This window comes from Apteryx rowi, unplaced genomic scaffold, assembly GCF_003343035.1.
Source record: "Apteryx rowi isolate R43461 unplaced genomic scaffold, aptRow1 scaffold_341, whole genome shotgun sequence".
NCBI classification, from domain to species: Eukaryota; Metazoa; Chordata; class Aves; order Apterygiformes; family Apterygidae; genus Apteryx; species Apteryx rowi.
The window spans coordinates 357128-372009 of NW_020449875.1; the positions used below are offsets into that span (position 1 = coordinate 357128).

Genomic DNA, 14882 nt, shown 5'->3' on the forward strand with positions numbered 1-14882 from the left:
CACAATCATAGTGCGTTATGGAACAGAAAAAGAACATCCCATTTGTAGGCAAAGAATATGCTTTTATAATGCTTTTTCTCTCTCAGCGGATGCATAACTCTGGATTGTACCTTACCCTTTATACTACTGCTTTTAATAAAATAGTCACTTAACCAGATGCTGTTCTTCCTTGCTTTATTGTAAATCCCCAAACCCTGCTGTTTACCTGGGTTTACACTGACACAAATAAATGAAAGAGGTCTAACACCTCTAAGCAGCTGGAGCAAACTCTCCAGAACATGCAGTACTGAATTGCCTGATTATGTATAACTTGGATTTTGAAGTCTTTTATATTTGCATTGTAATGATTAGTTCCAATAATGTATTGTGTCCATTATTTCATGTATCATTCAGCTTTTAGTTGAATTTTTCCTCTTCCCCAGCAGTCAGTCAAAGAATTATTATAACTATTCTCAAGGAATCCAGAACTATTCTTATCAGAGATGGTATATCTCACTTCTGGTGATGTAAAGAACAGAAAAGGGATGCAAAAGCCAGAAGCACACAAAATTCTAGCTCTATAGGAAGCCTTCCTCAGAAACAATGTAGTGTCTAACATATGTTCTCATGTTAATTATTTAGATTAATTACATATGCCATTTTATGGTAGTCTGACAGCAAACATAGTACAATCTTCCACCTGACAAAGATGACAGAAGAAAAATGTAGCAGTAGCCTATTATCCGCTACATTCCTTTGCAATGACAGGGCGCAGTAAATGCATTTCCAGTAACAGCCTTCACACAAAGCAGTGCATGAATGCCAACAGACAAGGCAGTTGGCAAACAACCATTCAGGGTTGTGGTCAGATTTCTCACCCAACTGCCACTGAAATCTGGGGCTGTAGCTGCTGATGGCAGAAGAATGGCTAGTGTAAGGCTAACTCAACTTCTTTTAGCTCAGCTGGTAATGGTGAGGGATACAGGTGTGTGACCCCAAACTGAAAGGTTTGCATCTGCTGAAGATTATGGTGTAAACAGTGACATTAGCAATACCATTCTTTTCCTGTAATAGCTTGTTTTATTACTGGAAGAGGAGTGATTTCACTACAATGGTACACTGGTATCTCTACTAACAGCATTTTTCAGTATAACAATGGTAACAAGCTCTGCCCACAAAAGTTTCCAAGGGTAGAGGTAACTTGGGGGAAATCTCTGCCTGCTCAGCAGTCACAGTGTCCTAGACTTAGATTGTCTCTCCAGTAATTGTAAACTAACAACTATTTGTTTAGACTGAATTAAAACAAGACCAATAAAAAGTGAAGAATAAATACGCCAAGCCTCAATCCCAGGCAAATTCTCAAAACTTTGAATCTCCCATTCCTAGTGTGAAGGTGCAAAATAAGTAACAATCAATATTTTCCCATCTAGTTATGTACAGAAGGGTCTCTTATTTCAACACTCCAAGTAGAATCATGTCAATATATGATTGCTGTTTTGTATTGTGTCAGAGGGGAGCCTCGCTAGGATTCGGAGTGACATTGTTAGGACATGTGAGCACCACTTCCCCTTTTTTTATAGCCCTTGAGACATAATTTCCCTTCTAGGCAAAATCAAACATCTAAATTACTCCTGTGTAATGGTCGCATCCTGTCTGAATTCCATTTATTTACAAATGGATTTGCACACTCTAGTGAGTCAGATTAAGTACCAGTTTGTCACAGTGAAAACAAAGATATCACACTTCTTTGTGTGACCAAGAGTAGAGGAGGAAGGACCATATAATGTAGAAATAAACACTTTGAATCCAGTTACTCTACTTCAGCACACAGAACTATGGGACATTATTATCAAGGCTTATATATTCACCCACATGGACCCCATATCTTCTACTAATTAAGGTAACTGCTTAAGTGTCTGGCAGAGAAGGGAATGCTGGATAAGGACAACCTCCATTTTTGCATTATTATTTTCTGGCAAGCAAATAGTTCCTTGTTGCAGACAGAGAAAGAGGGAAATATATTAAACTGAAAACATTAGTGAACACGCAGCCTCTAAATGCCAATCTCAACACAAAAGGCACATTATCCAGGATACTGAATTTACGGTTAAAATTCAGTTCCCTTCCTACAGCAGGGGGAATGACTGGAAACTCCATGAATACACCGCATCAGGGCAGCTTCTCCTGTGTCGCAAGTCGACTTCCAGGACACAGTTATCAGGAAGAGGCTCCCCATGACCAACACCTTCTATTGTCACAAACAGATTTCCAGAAATCTGTTCCTCAGATTCTCCTGTGGTGAACAGTGCTGTTGTTCTACGCTGTATCCTACCAGCTGGGGTGTCAGTAGTCCAAGTTCATTTGTGCAAGTGAAGGCTTTTCTTTCCTTTGAAGGATCACGTAGCAGGCACTGAAATGAGCAACTGGGGGCCAAAATCCAACCAGCATTTGTGTATTTTCTTGTGTGTTAATGCTCTGCAGGGGAATAAATATCACAGCACCCTTATACAATGTAATTTATGAGTTAAATTCTGTTTGCTAAGGCAACAGGGAAGAAATCAGTACATTCAAATACAGAGTGCATACATGAGGATATAAACCACACAAATGTTTTCTTCCTTAGACTGTGTAGCAAAATTTACATCAAAATGCCAATAAGTATCTAATATTTTTTTCATTATTTAAAGGCCTCCAGAGCCTTAAAACAATAATTAAGTACATATTTTTCTAGAGGAAAGTCGCCTAACCTGCTCTGTTTCATAACATTTCCAAAATGCAACCACCTAATTTAACAAGAGTCTTTTTTTTTTTTTTTTTCTGTTTAGATAACTGCTACCACTTTTCTGCTAGTTGCTGTGGACAACAAGGGAACTCTGTTACAGTTGTTGGTTGAGATGGTAAATGAGGCCATGCTGCCACCAGGAGGTTGAATGGTTTGCTCTGCGTTTCACTACAGTGGCTTTAGTTCTGCTTCAAAGGAATCTATAAACAATCTCCAAATCTTTGACAAAGCTAGTGGCATATAAGTAGCAATGAGAAAGAACAAATGAGCTACCCTAGGGCTGCATATAAATTATGGCTAAAAGTGGCCTTAGTTAAGCGACAATTAATGCCTACTCTGGGCACGCATGAGTGAATGTGCGTTTAATTGCACTAACATGGCTGCCACGTATGGTTAAATACAGCCATGAAAAGTAATCATTCCCTAACAGTGACTCTTTCAAAATAGAATCAGGGAACCAAGAAGTGCCCAGATGAAATAACTATGTGCTCTTCCTTATAACGCCATTATGACAATTTGGTGTTATTAACCATATTAATAAAAAAAAATTATATTTGTATTAGGATGATTTTGGTTACTTTCAGTAGCAATTTAAGTTTGTATCTAGATTGCAGATATTTACACACATATTGAGCAGGTGTAAGTCTCCGAACACAACTGAAGTCATTGGAGCTACCTCAATATATATCAGCTGAGGATCTTTCCCTAATAATTTAGCAGGTCATCTGGGGGCTGACCTGCTGGAAAGCAGCCCTGCAGAGAAGGGCCTGAGAGTCCTGGTGGACAACAAGGTGACCATGAGCCAGCAATGTGCCCTTGTGGCCAAGAAGGCCAATGGTATCCTGGGCTGTATCAAGAAGAGCATTGCCAGCAGGTCAAGGGAGGTGATCCTTCCCTTCTACTAAGCCCTGGTGAGGCCACATCTGGAGTACTGTGTCCAGTTCTGGGCTCCCCAGTACAAGAGAGACATGAAGCTACTGGAGCAAGTCTAGCAAAGGGCTGCTAAGATGATGAAGGGACTGGAGCACCTCTCATATGAGGAAAGGCTGAGAGAGCTTGGACTGTTTAGTCTGGAGAAGAGAAGAGTGAGGGGGATCTTATCAATGCCTTTAAATATCTGAGAGGAGGGTGTCAAGAGGATGGGGCCAGACTCTTTTCAGTGGTGCCCAGCAACAGGACAAGAAGCAACAGGCACAAACTGAAAAACAGGCAGTTCCATCTGAACATGAGGAAAAGCTGGGCAACATGCTCTAGGTGACCCTGCTTGAGCAGGGCGGTTGGATCAGATATCTCTAAAGATCTCTTGAGGAGATGATCTCTTCCAACCTCAACTATTCTGTGATTCTGGGAATTTCTCTGCAAAAAAATGCTGGTACTGCAACTACATGCTGTCCTCACATCAGTCTCTGATAACTTATTTAATGTTATTTGTGGAAAATTTTATACACGAAAAAATAAGTTTTTATCCAAAGCTAATGAAGAGTTTTCTTTTTTTCTCCTATTTGATTTATAGAGAATCTAAATATCCAGTCCCAGTCTATCCAGCTAAACTTTTCCATAAAGATCCAGTATTATAGATAGACACAAGTACTATGTAAATAAAGCATACCCTTGTTTTACTGATCTGAGAGTTTGGATTCTTTCTGTGGCAGTTCCTTGGTCTGTCAATCACTTGTCCTGTGATTTTGAGAGGGTTACTTAGCCTGTCAGTGCCTTGTAATCTGTAGATCAAAATCAGCTAAATAATTGTGAGGAATTATAAATCTCTCTGGATTGGAAAGGATTTTTGGAGCATAATGGCCTTTCCCTCCAGCATAAATACATAATGGCTTCCTGTCACCCTGAGATTAAAATAACATCTTCTTAGACTTTCTGGAAACAGCTTGCTTCAAACTATAGACATTACATAAGTGAATCAGTTTACATATACCAAATGCCATTTTTACACGTACTATTTCCACGCCATTATTACACATACCATTTTATAGATCCTCATGAAAATTAGTTAATAAATTACCTATGATTCCATGAAAAGTCATGTGCAGGTATGCTCTGGTTGGGGAAAGGGAGAAGTGGCTAGCTGATAGTGCTGATTAGCAATGTGATCCATCTAGACCCTTTAAACACCCAAATATACGTAATACCAGGTAAGCTAATTCCAACTCTGTTTGAGAATTGGCTCCTTCAGTGAACACTGAGACCATCCCTAAAGGGGACCGCTGTGGTGGCAGAAAGTAGAGACGAGTGTGTGTTGTTCACACATGTTGGCAGTCAGGGCTGAAGGGTCCTGAGCTCCCCAAAGCAGTAGAAAGGCATTGTTTGTTTGCCTGTGTGCACCGCTCTGCCTTCTTGTGCCCCTTCCAAAAGCCACAAAGATCCCAGCCCAGTCAAGGTTGCTTGATGGGAAGCTCTCCTGAACGAGGAGATGCCCAGATATTCAAAGCCTGTAACATTTGTATGGCAATACCTATTTCAGTTTGTGAATAGGAGCAGCCAAATTTCAAGGGCCACTCTATATTGTCTTTAAAACAGTCAACTATTTTCTAGTTTTACCAGGAGCTAATGGGGAGCTTTTTCTTTTCTAATGGTTGTATGTATTCTGAAAATATTTCTTCTCCTAAGCTGTTATTCTTCTATTCACAATTGGTAGTGGTTCTCCTTTGAATTTCTGAGTGCATTGTACCATTATCCGTAACTAAAACAACTAAAAACCATCTGGCAATTCATTCTTAATGAAAGCACATGTTTAGAAAATTATCATTTTATTTTGTTTTCTATCTGTACCCTGTTGGTGTCAGCACCCTCTTCCTGTATTGTACTCCAAAAATGATAAACACATTTTAAATACTAAGTCTAGCCTGGATTTCCAGGGATGAATGCAACTACAGAAAGTTTCGAAGAGTTCTAGGAAATGGAAATTCACTAAAGAACTAACTAGTCCCAGAAGGATCAGGCTAACAAATGCACAAACAAACTTCACAGGAGCTGCTGGTCTATGCTTCCAGGCTTGAGCTTCCTACCTACTTTCAGTTTAATATACAGTCTCCACTGGTGAATCATTTTGCCTGCACAACCCCCTGAAGGCCTCCTGCTACAATTACCATTTCCTTTTTTCATACAGTGTGGTGTATGGAGTCTCTTTAAACTTTGACCAATTCAGTCAAAAGGACGCTCCACAGATGCTGGCCCTTTGACCTCACAGGAAAGGAAGATTTTTCTCATCTGTGGAAGCTATGAAGAAGCTTTGCAGATTGCATTGCAGGAGGCTTTCATCAAGGAAGCCCAAGCTACTGTACAGGCAAGAAATCCTAGAATCTAAGAAGGAGAAAGTGATGCTCAAACTCAGCTAATGATGGGCCCTGATGCTTCCATGGTGCTTCCAATGATGTTTCCATGGCCCACTATAGCTCCCCGCAGGGCCAGGAAAAATTCCTGTTCCTGCTCTTCAAGGCTCCACGTGCTACTCAAAGCTAGTCTGGAAACAGCACTGATCTTCCCAGTAAGGGGCAGTGGGCGATTCCTCCAGCCTGACTGAGCTAGTAGCACCTATATGAAACACTCTGCTCTGCTCTGGTTAGGCACAGAATTTCTCTATAGAGAAGTACTACCACAGCCCACTGGCCAGATCTCTATTAGCTCAATATGAAAGAAAAGGAAGAGAAGTTGAGTCATTCTGAGATATGAAATAAGTGCAGATTATAATGGTGTTTTTCTGTTCTTGTTTCTGTCCTACTTATTATTACATACTTTATGTTACAGTACACTGAAGGACTTTCACATTTTTTTAGATAGTTACAGTTTGAATTCTGCTCTGCCTGACAGGACCTTCTCAGGCCACTTTCCACACAAAACCTATTTGAAATACTGCAAGATTCTGGAGAGTGCTACTTCTCCTTTTTGGATATAAACTGCTATTCAGTATTTGGAGTCTTACTGGAAGTTCCCTTCAAGAAGAAAATTTGATGTCAGAGTCAGATTTTTTCTGACTTTTTGTCCTATTTACTTACAAAGAGCAAAAAAAATAGGAATCAAATAAAGGCAGGCACTTTCTTTGCAATTCCAAACCCCTTTCAGCAGAGGTGTCACTGAAAGATATCTCTGGCTATAGACTTTTTATGGTGCCATGTGCCTAATGCTTGCTCTGGTTGTCTCCCCGCTTTTCTGATGTTTCTCTGTCAGTTTCTGTAATATTTTTGCTGCTTCTCTTCATATATCTAGCTCCATCAAACAGTGACCACCCTTCTGCATTTGTATTCGGCCCAAAGAAAACCTTCTCTTTTATCTGGGATCCTTACAATGGTGTATATTGCTATGTTCTTGGCAATAGTTCTTTTTCTTTCAGCTATCTTAGTCCAGGAAGGAGCTTCACTGTTTCTTACATTTTATCCTGAATGAAAAACAACTGTTACGACCAACAGCTACAAGAAGACTTCATAAAAGCCCTAGCCTAGTGCACCCTAACCCTGACTGAAACCATCTTTCAGAATGAAATACTGACTTTGAGATTTGACCTTTACTAAGGTCTGAGGTTACTAGAGAAAACTTCTTGTACTAATTGGCTACATCAAAGATGAAAGTTCAGACTACAGAGTCAGAAATGTTCTTCTTCAACAAAAGGAAATATAAAACCAGACCAAAAATACTGTATCATGTTACTGAAGGGCAGACTTTAGAGCAGGTCTGGGAATTCTAGACTTATGGCTAGAGGTAGCTCAGCACTTGAATTTGTCCAGCTTATGACCATAAGAGTCTCTTGGCTTATACTGGGCTCCCTCCACCATTCACTGACCCATCAATGCATCAGTTTTGGCTCACGGCCAAACAGATGTGCCTGTCTGTAATTTTGCTGTCTGCTGTCCATTAGTGCAGCAGCACGCTCATCTGACTCCTGCATGTCACAGAGCAACACCCTCCCTTTCTCCCTAGATGGCCACATGGGGAAGATGATCTCCAGAAGCATCTGGAAAAAAGAGGGTCATGAGACCAGGAGAGGTATATCTCAAAGGACACAAGTACCACAAACATGTGAAGGATTTACAGAGCCCTTATTGGAGAGGCGTGAGTGGAGGGGTTGAAAAGGAACAGGATTTCCCTTATAGCAGCATGGAAGTAAGCCCATTTAAGAGCTGCCCACCTCCTTTATCCCCTCTGACAGAAAGATGGATGGATTCTCAGATTTCCCAAGAATGGGGGTGGAGGGATTTACAGATCCTCATCGCCTCACTGAAATATTGGAGTGCTGTTCAGGTCCCTCCAGAATAGACAAATAGGGTGTCTTCTGGCTCTTTTGACCTCCTATGTCTTACAGAGGTTTCTAGATCCCTAAATTGGGGGAAGGGGAAAATACTAAGAAGATCCAGCTTGGGGCTATGTATAACTTCTCTTCTGTACCTGATGTCTATTACTCCCTTTCACTCCAAAAGCTATAAGAAAGACTTTTCCCTCACAAAGAAAAGGCTCCTCACTGCTTGTATTATAATAAAGAAACAGAGTCTCACTTCAGACCCTGCCACTTGATGGCACCACATTGCTACTGCTTCATTTCCACAAGGAGAGGGCTGTTGGGGCCTGGTTTGGCCTGGGTTTGAGACAGGGGGCCAGCAGGCACAGGTGTGTCTATTCTCAAGTGAAATGAAGATGTTGCAATAATACAAAGTGATGCCAAATGACAGACTTATTAGAATCTTACTCCATTTAGAGAAATCAATACAAGCCCAAACAAACCAAAGCAAAATCTGTTTTGTTTGTGCTGGGATGGACTGAAGAATCTGGAGGGGTTCAAAATAAACTTCCTGCTGCAAACTGAAAGGGCAGATCACTGCCAAGACAGCCTACTGTTTGTCCATGTACCTGGCTAAAATGCCAGGCCTTTCTTCTCTAATGCTTGACCTTGCATTAAAAAACTCCTGCCAACCATTGTCAGCCCTGAAATTTGTGTGGATCTGCTAAATTAAAATGTAAATATGTGTTGGCAAATGCAAAGCGGCTTGAGGAAGTTAATGTGGCTACATCCACAGAGAGCTGCAATGTGTGTACATTGTTTGATAAGGCTTCTCAAGAATTGCCGGTCACATCCTGAAGCACAAAAAACAGCATGTAGACACAACTAAATCCAGAGTGGATCAAGACATTTACATTCAGTGCTGAGAATAAAAATGGATGAAATATATTTTGTGGCATTTCAGTGGCTGAGATCCGTCAGTCACAGAAATGATCAGGGATATTATTTAAACAAGTTTTCTTTTCTGTTGTAAATGATGTAAATTCTGTATAGATAATATAAACTGACTTGTATTACAAACACAAAAGACTGCTGTTGAAAAAACTTTGAAGTTGTAAGGTCAGGGATCTTCAAGTTAGAAAAGGCTTTTTGCAACTTGTTCTGTGATACTAACTTTAGTTACATTATAAAATATTATCTTCTCCGCAGGACTCCTGCTTCATTCATTGAACAGACTGCGTGACCCACTCAGAGAAGAAACTGTCCAGAGTTTTGTTTTAGCCACACTGTCTTGCATATAGCTAATAGTTCTGTGAACACAGAACTGGGTTCTGTGTTTCAAACTGTTTTTGAGTAATTTTCTTACGGGCTCTGCTCTGACACTCCTTATCTAAATTGAGTCTGTCACAAGCACTTATTCATAAGGCCTCCTATTGCAGGGGTCTAATACCATCTTGTTTTAGCTAGCTAAAGCTTGACTCTTGAGCACTATTTATTATGTGGATTGCATACGACTGATGGGAAAAAAGTAGCATGTGACACTGTTTTATGGAATGTAAACCAAAGTACACACACTGGGTGACCCCACTAAAGACGCTCAGATAGCCAGTATATTGGCAATTCCTAAATTCTTCTCAGTTAATATCACAGCCATATCATGTTGTTTAATTATTTTTTAATGTCATATTACAAAGACTGACAAATAAAGAAGTTTAACAGGCCACATTCCTACAGCCAAGCCAAGTTCCTCCTGGCTAAATAACTACACCAGAAAACAATGGATAATGAAAACAATTTTAACAGAAATTAATTTTAACAGAATTAATATTAGTCTCATCCTGTTAAGGGAGGGAGGTTAAGGGAAACTGATTATTGCAGGCAGTCTGGCGATGGATAACTAGAAAGTAGATAATCTCCCAGCAGAGAAAATAAAGAAATGTTAGCAAGCCAGACCTAGTATTAGACTTTGCTAGAACAGTTCCTGTACAGGACAATCAGAGCATACAGAAAAAGATCACTAAAAATGAACATGAACTCTTGGGAGGTCTTAAGGCTCAGGAGTGAGTCCAATTCTCGTTGCACCTTGCCATGGTAAGATCAAGGCTATGCTGCAGTATTTCCACAGAATTTACTATGTCAGTTTAGAAATTTGACCTCATAATTAATGTAACGCTAAAAATGGTGGTGAAATTGCAAATAAGTAGGTACTGCAAGTGCAGAGAGATGTTTCTGAAGTGAAATTGCAAGTTGATGCAAACAGAGTTGACTTTCCTCTTGCTTGTTAACAGTAAAAGGCTATAACTCTATCAAAGACTCTGCAGGGTTTGCACAAAATTGATCAGTACAGAGGTGGATGCTTCACTTGAGCGATAGTTACTGAAAACCATCATCTGCTTTCAGGAGAAACAATGTTGCTGATGGCAATACAAATACAGAAAAGCATCACAGGTGTTCTGGAGGCATATTACATAATGGGGAACCGATCATTGAACAGTAGGTGCCATGAATACATTGCTGTGAGAGTTAGCGTGATTTAATGGGCTGTCAAGCATGGACAGAGAGCGCCCTGAACAACCTGAATTCTGTGAACTGAGTGCTATGATTTAAACCTGTCTTTGAAAGGGCCAAAGCAACTGTATAACTTAGGTTCTGCATACTTCAGTATAATGCGGAAAATAACATGCAGGGATATTTTGGGTTCAAAGGTATGTTTACTTAGACAGAGATAGCAATACATCATGCTACCATGGCTATACAATTTCTGGACTGGCCAGCTGGCACCTAGTCAGCTCATAGCTTGGGCAGAATAAGCTCAAATCTGTTCACACCCTTCTGTGAAAAATGCATTGGCAGTGATGTGTCTCCACTCACATCCCCATAATGAAACATCAAACTTAACAGAAAATGTTCTTGTGGTATTTGACTTTAGTTTCACTGTCTCTCTAATAATTTTGCTCCAGCATGGAAGATTAGGAAAAGTGAGAATTAAGAAGCAGGAGTTGTAGTGATTTGGTGTACTGTATCTACTTTTGAGAATGGTTGTATCTCTAAACGGGGAGGAAGATTTCTTTCTTTGAAGCATCCATTTCCAATTGCCCTGAGCAGAGTGACTGTTCACCAAACAACCACAATGGCTTAAAAATGCAGATCTGGAGAATTGCTGCAACATGCTAAATAGATCTTCCAGTACTCTGCAGGATCACAATATGGCCCTGATCATTTTGTGGTCTACCTGTTCAACAGCAGCCTGCACCCTGCAGTTAGGTATCCTGTCTATGTAAGAAACTATATGTGTATAGCACCTTTCAGAAGGAAACTAGCTTTTAGAGGGAAGGGTAAAGGTAACAAACTTTACCTGGAAAAGATGAGGGTCAGGTCCCAGGAGAGCATTATGTATTTGCTGTATTTCCCCTGGCTGTTCCTGGCAGACAGGTTGAATGTGCCATCCAAATCATTTGTTGGCATCAGGAAACAGCTGATGTGAGGATATTTCTGCTGCAGTGGATTTGGTCACACATAAGAGGAACTTCAGGTCTTCACACACCAGGCTGAGGAACTTTTCTGTTTCTTCTTAGGGAATGTCAAAAAGTTCCTCATCTGAATGATTAGTCTTTGATCCTAGAGTGCTTGAGCCTGGTTAGTTGATTTCAGGAAGCTGGGGGGAAGGAAAAAAAACTTTTAATTTTGTGCTATTTCTTATACTTTTTCCATAGACATCCCCAAGACATTTCTGGATACAGGATACTGGGACAGTCATACCTTTAGTCTGACCAGTTACCACTGTTTTTGTGCTCTTGTGTACTTTTCACATCAAACTTCAGATGAATGCTTTCAAAGGCTTTTTTTTTTGTCTTGTTCATGAATTTTATGCACCTGAATTTGAAGGAGAACAAGATTCTATTTTAATCTTATTTATCTTACTCTTGAGTTTCTCTGGGTTGGTAATGTGTCAAAGGAAAGTTGTTTCGAAGATGTCATTTCACAATTCAGTTGTGAGCATATTCATATAAAGTCATACTCTGCCCTTGTTTACACTCTGCAGCTCCAGTGATTTCACTGGGGATTTCATAGAGGAAATAAGGTCAGGATTCATCTTGAGTCCAGTCCTACTGCCTACTCAGGCAAAAAGCTCATGGATTTTCTACTACTAATACACAATGCAAGAGGAGAAAACATATGCTTTTCTAAGTGACCATGGTAACTGGTACTTGGGTTTCCTAGGTGATTTTCTGGCAAGTGGCCAAAGGAGGAAACTGTAACAAAATGGGATCCCAGACACCAGAAAGCATTGACATTCCTGGCTATGAAGCAGGCTGTACTGAGGAGTCTGAAGTGACAAGCTGTAGAAACAATTATTCCAAACTCCTCACTTTAAAACTATAGTTAAGTGTCAAACACAAGGCAAAGGAAGGTTAAGTAAATCTATGGTCCCAATTTCCTTCCGAAACTAGTAAGGCTGATACATTTCTTTTACTTCTTCTATCTGGTGAATGATACCAATCTTATCCAATTAATATCTTAAGGTTTGTACAAGCTAGTTTTGATAGAAAATAAAAAGGCCAAAATGACACAGAGAAAGAAAAAAGAAGTTGCTTAAAACTGACTTGTAGCTTGAAGTTAGGAAAATCTCACACTCTATAAATATGTATATTTATATTTTAAATGCTTCATTGTAGTAAATAATAGTAAGTGGTTTTGTATTTCGTATTTTTCAAGGCATGGAAGATATGTTACAAAGAACCAAATTCTCTTTCAAGTGCACTAGAGACACTGCAGAACACATCAGTATTCCTTCTGGGGCTCCCAACCAGCACACAGAAGAACCCCTCCTACCACATCTTTCAGGGGGTTTCAGGACTCTCCTTAACTGCCTATCAAAATCATTCCCTCCTGGAACGAAGGTGAAATAAAATGATAGACAATGTGGCACAACAGAGTAGAGACAGAAGGACTGGGGGCAAGAACTTCTCCGTTTCCTTTTCCAGAATAGAGGAAGAAGAGTTCATACATTCATGTAGACGTATGTGCTCTTCCAACTCTTGTGCAGTGTTAAAGACCGACCGTCACAGAATGCTCTTACACATCATGAACTGTGGAGTCTACCAAAGTCTGCAGAGAACTGATGTGCGCAGTAAGTACATGACCACAAACATGTACAGACATAGCATCTATCTAACAGTGGAACAACCCAGCAACAAGAATGTTACTGAAGATAAGATTATGGACTGCTGTAAATTATGAAGACCAGCCACAGCAGCAGAACTACCCGTGCTGATAAAAAAAGTCTGATCCAGAAATAGCAGAAAGCTGTTTCCTTTCTGCTGGAAGAGAAGTAGTCAAAGGAGTTTGAAGACTCTCACTACAAAAAGACCACCTGCTGCACCTGTTGTGAGGAACTGCTGAGTATCAAAATCATAAACATGAATCAAACTGTTGCTAAGTGTTTACTTGTGCGTTTATATGCATGCTTTCAACTATACGTAAAGCTTTATAAAGCTTGATTGCCAGGTTTTTCATTAAAGCCAGAAGGTCCTATTCTATCCCTACAGGATACAGTTATTGATAAGTTATTTTAAGATCCTGTTTTGTGGCCGCAGGATAAAACCAAATTAGCCTTAAAAGGGCTGTGAAGTATTTTGAAATTAACTCTTCACTTATCTAATTGTGGGGTTGATTTCAGAATTCTTCTTTCTGCCTCTCTCTTCAACTTTTAATGGAAAATCTGTGCTGGCAACTGGTAGGGAGATGTACAGTAGCAGTCGCTGAAAGCACTTTGCTTACCGCAAACACAGAGCCTTTCTGAAAGTACATGGAGTGAATACTTGCTTATCCCTCTGGAAATGCAGTAAAAAAATGAACAATAGCTGCAGTGTGGGATGCATCAGACACCATAATAAGAGGAGATGGTGATGGTGATGGTGATGGTGATGGTGGAGGGGAGAGGGGATGTAGCCTGCAATACTCAGGGAATCTGACTGTGCCACAACAACCCTTTCTGACCTTAACATTTATAAACTCCCATATGCATATTTATCACAAAATAAGTTCTTTTTATATTCCTCTAAGAATATAGATCTCACTGTTAACACCGCCCAGTGTGAACACTCAGTTATATGCTATGTCTGTGTGTACTCCTCTCCTTCACTTTCCCATCCAGACTGTGCCTGGACTTGGTAATGCTTCACTACGTTACTCAAAATACTTTAGCAATTTGCATGGGGCTTGGCTCAGTACTAGATGTAGCTCTTTACACATTCTCAAAGCACTAAGACAAAATCTATTTGCAGTCACACAAGCGTGGCACATACCTTCTCCATCAATTGAGCATGATGCCCAGGTGTCCAGCTAATTCTAAGCAGCTTGGTAAATCTCCATAGCAAGGACAGCACCATGCAAAGGTACTAGCACAGGTTTGGAAAGCAGAGGTTGTGTCAGTGATGTACTGTACCTGAACTAATAAGCCAGTGCAGGTGTCTTTGCTTTCCCTATTATCTACCTGTAGTCATGTCCGTAGTCTACTGAACTCCAGCAGGGTAAGCTAGGGTAGCTGAGAACATGTTCTCTCTTGAAGAATGAATAAGATTTGCTAGAGCCTTTCCTGTAGATTTAGGGATATCCAAACAGATATGGAACAAAAATGTATTTTGTAAGTGTAATTAAAATATCATAACATTAATATAATATACTGCAAATGAAATGATTGTATATTATTGTTCATACTTCACCTGAAAAAAATATCATTAACTTCCTGAAATTCAAATATTTTGAGTCATTTGATTTGAGACATTTGTGTTGGAAAAATAAAATTATTTGAACTCTGAGTCTATTATTCTAAGACATACATAGGCCATTACCTTTCCTAAGAGTTAAAAGCTCTGTGCTAAACATGTTAAAAATAAC

At 39.9% G+C, this 14882-nt stretch overlaps 1 long non-coding RNA gene across 1 annotated transcript; it reads right to left on the reverse strand.

Moving 5' to 3' along the window:
- Positions 1-2267: 2267 nt before the first annotated feature.
- Positions 2268-12077, reverse strand: LOC112969284. Its single transcript, XR_003254682.1, has 3 exons — positions 11742-12077; positions 11338-11637; positions 2268-2454 (listed from the first exon to the last, which is right to left on the reverse strand). It is a non-coding gene; the product is annotated as an uncharacterized LOC112969284 (long non-coding RNA).
- Positions 12078-14882: the final 2805 nt, after the last annotated feature.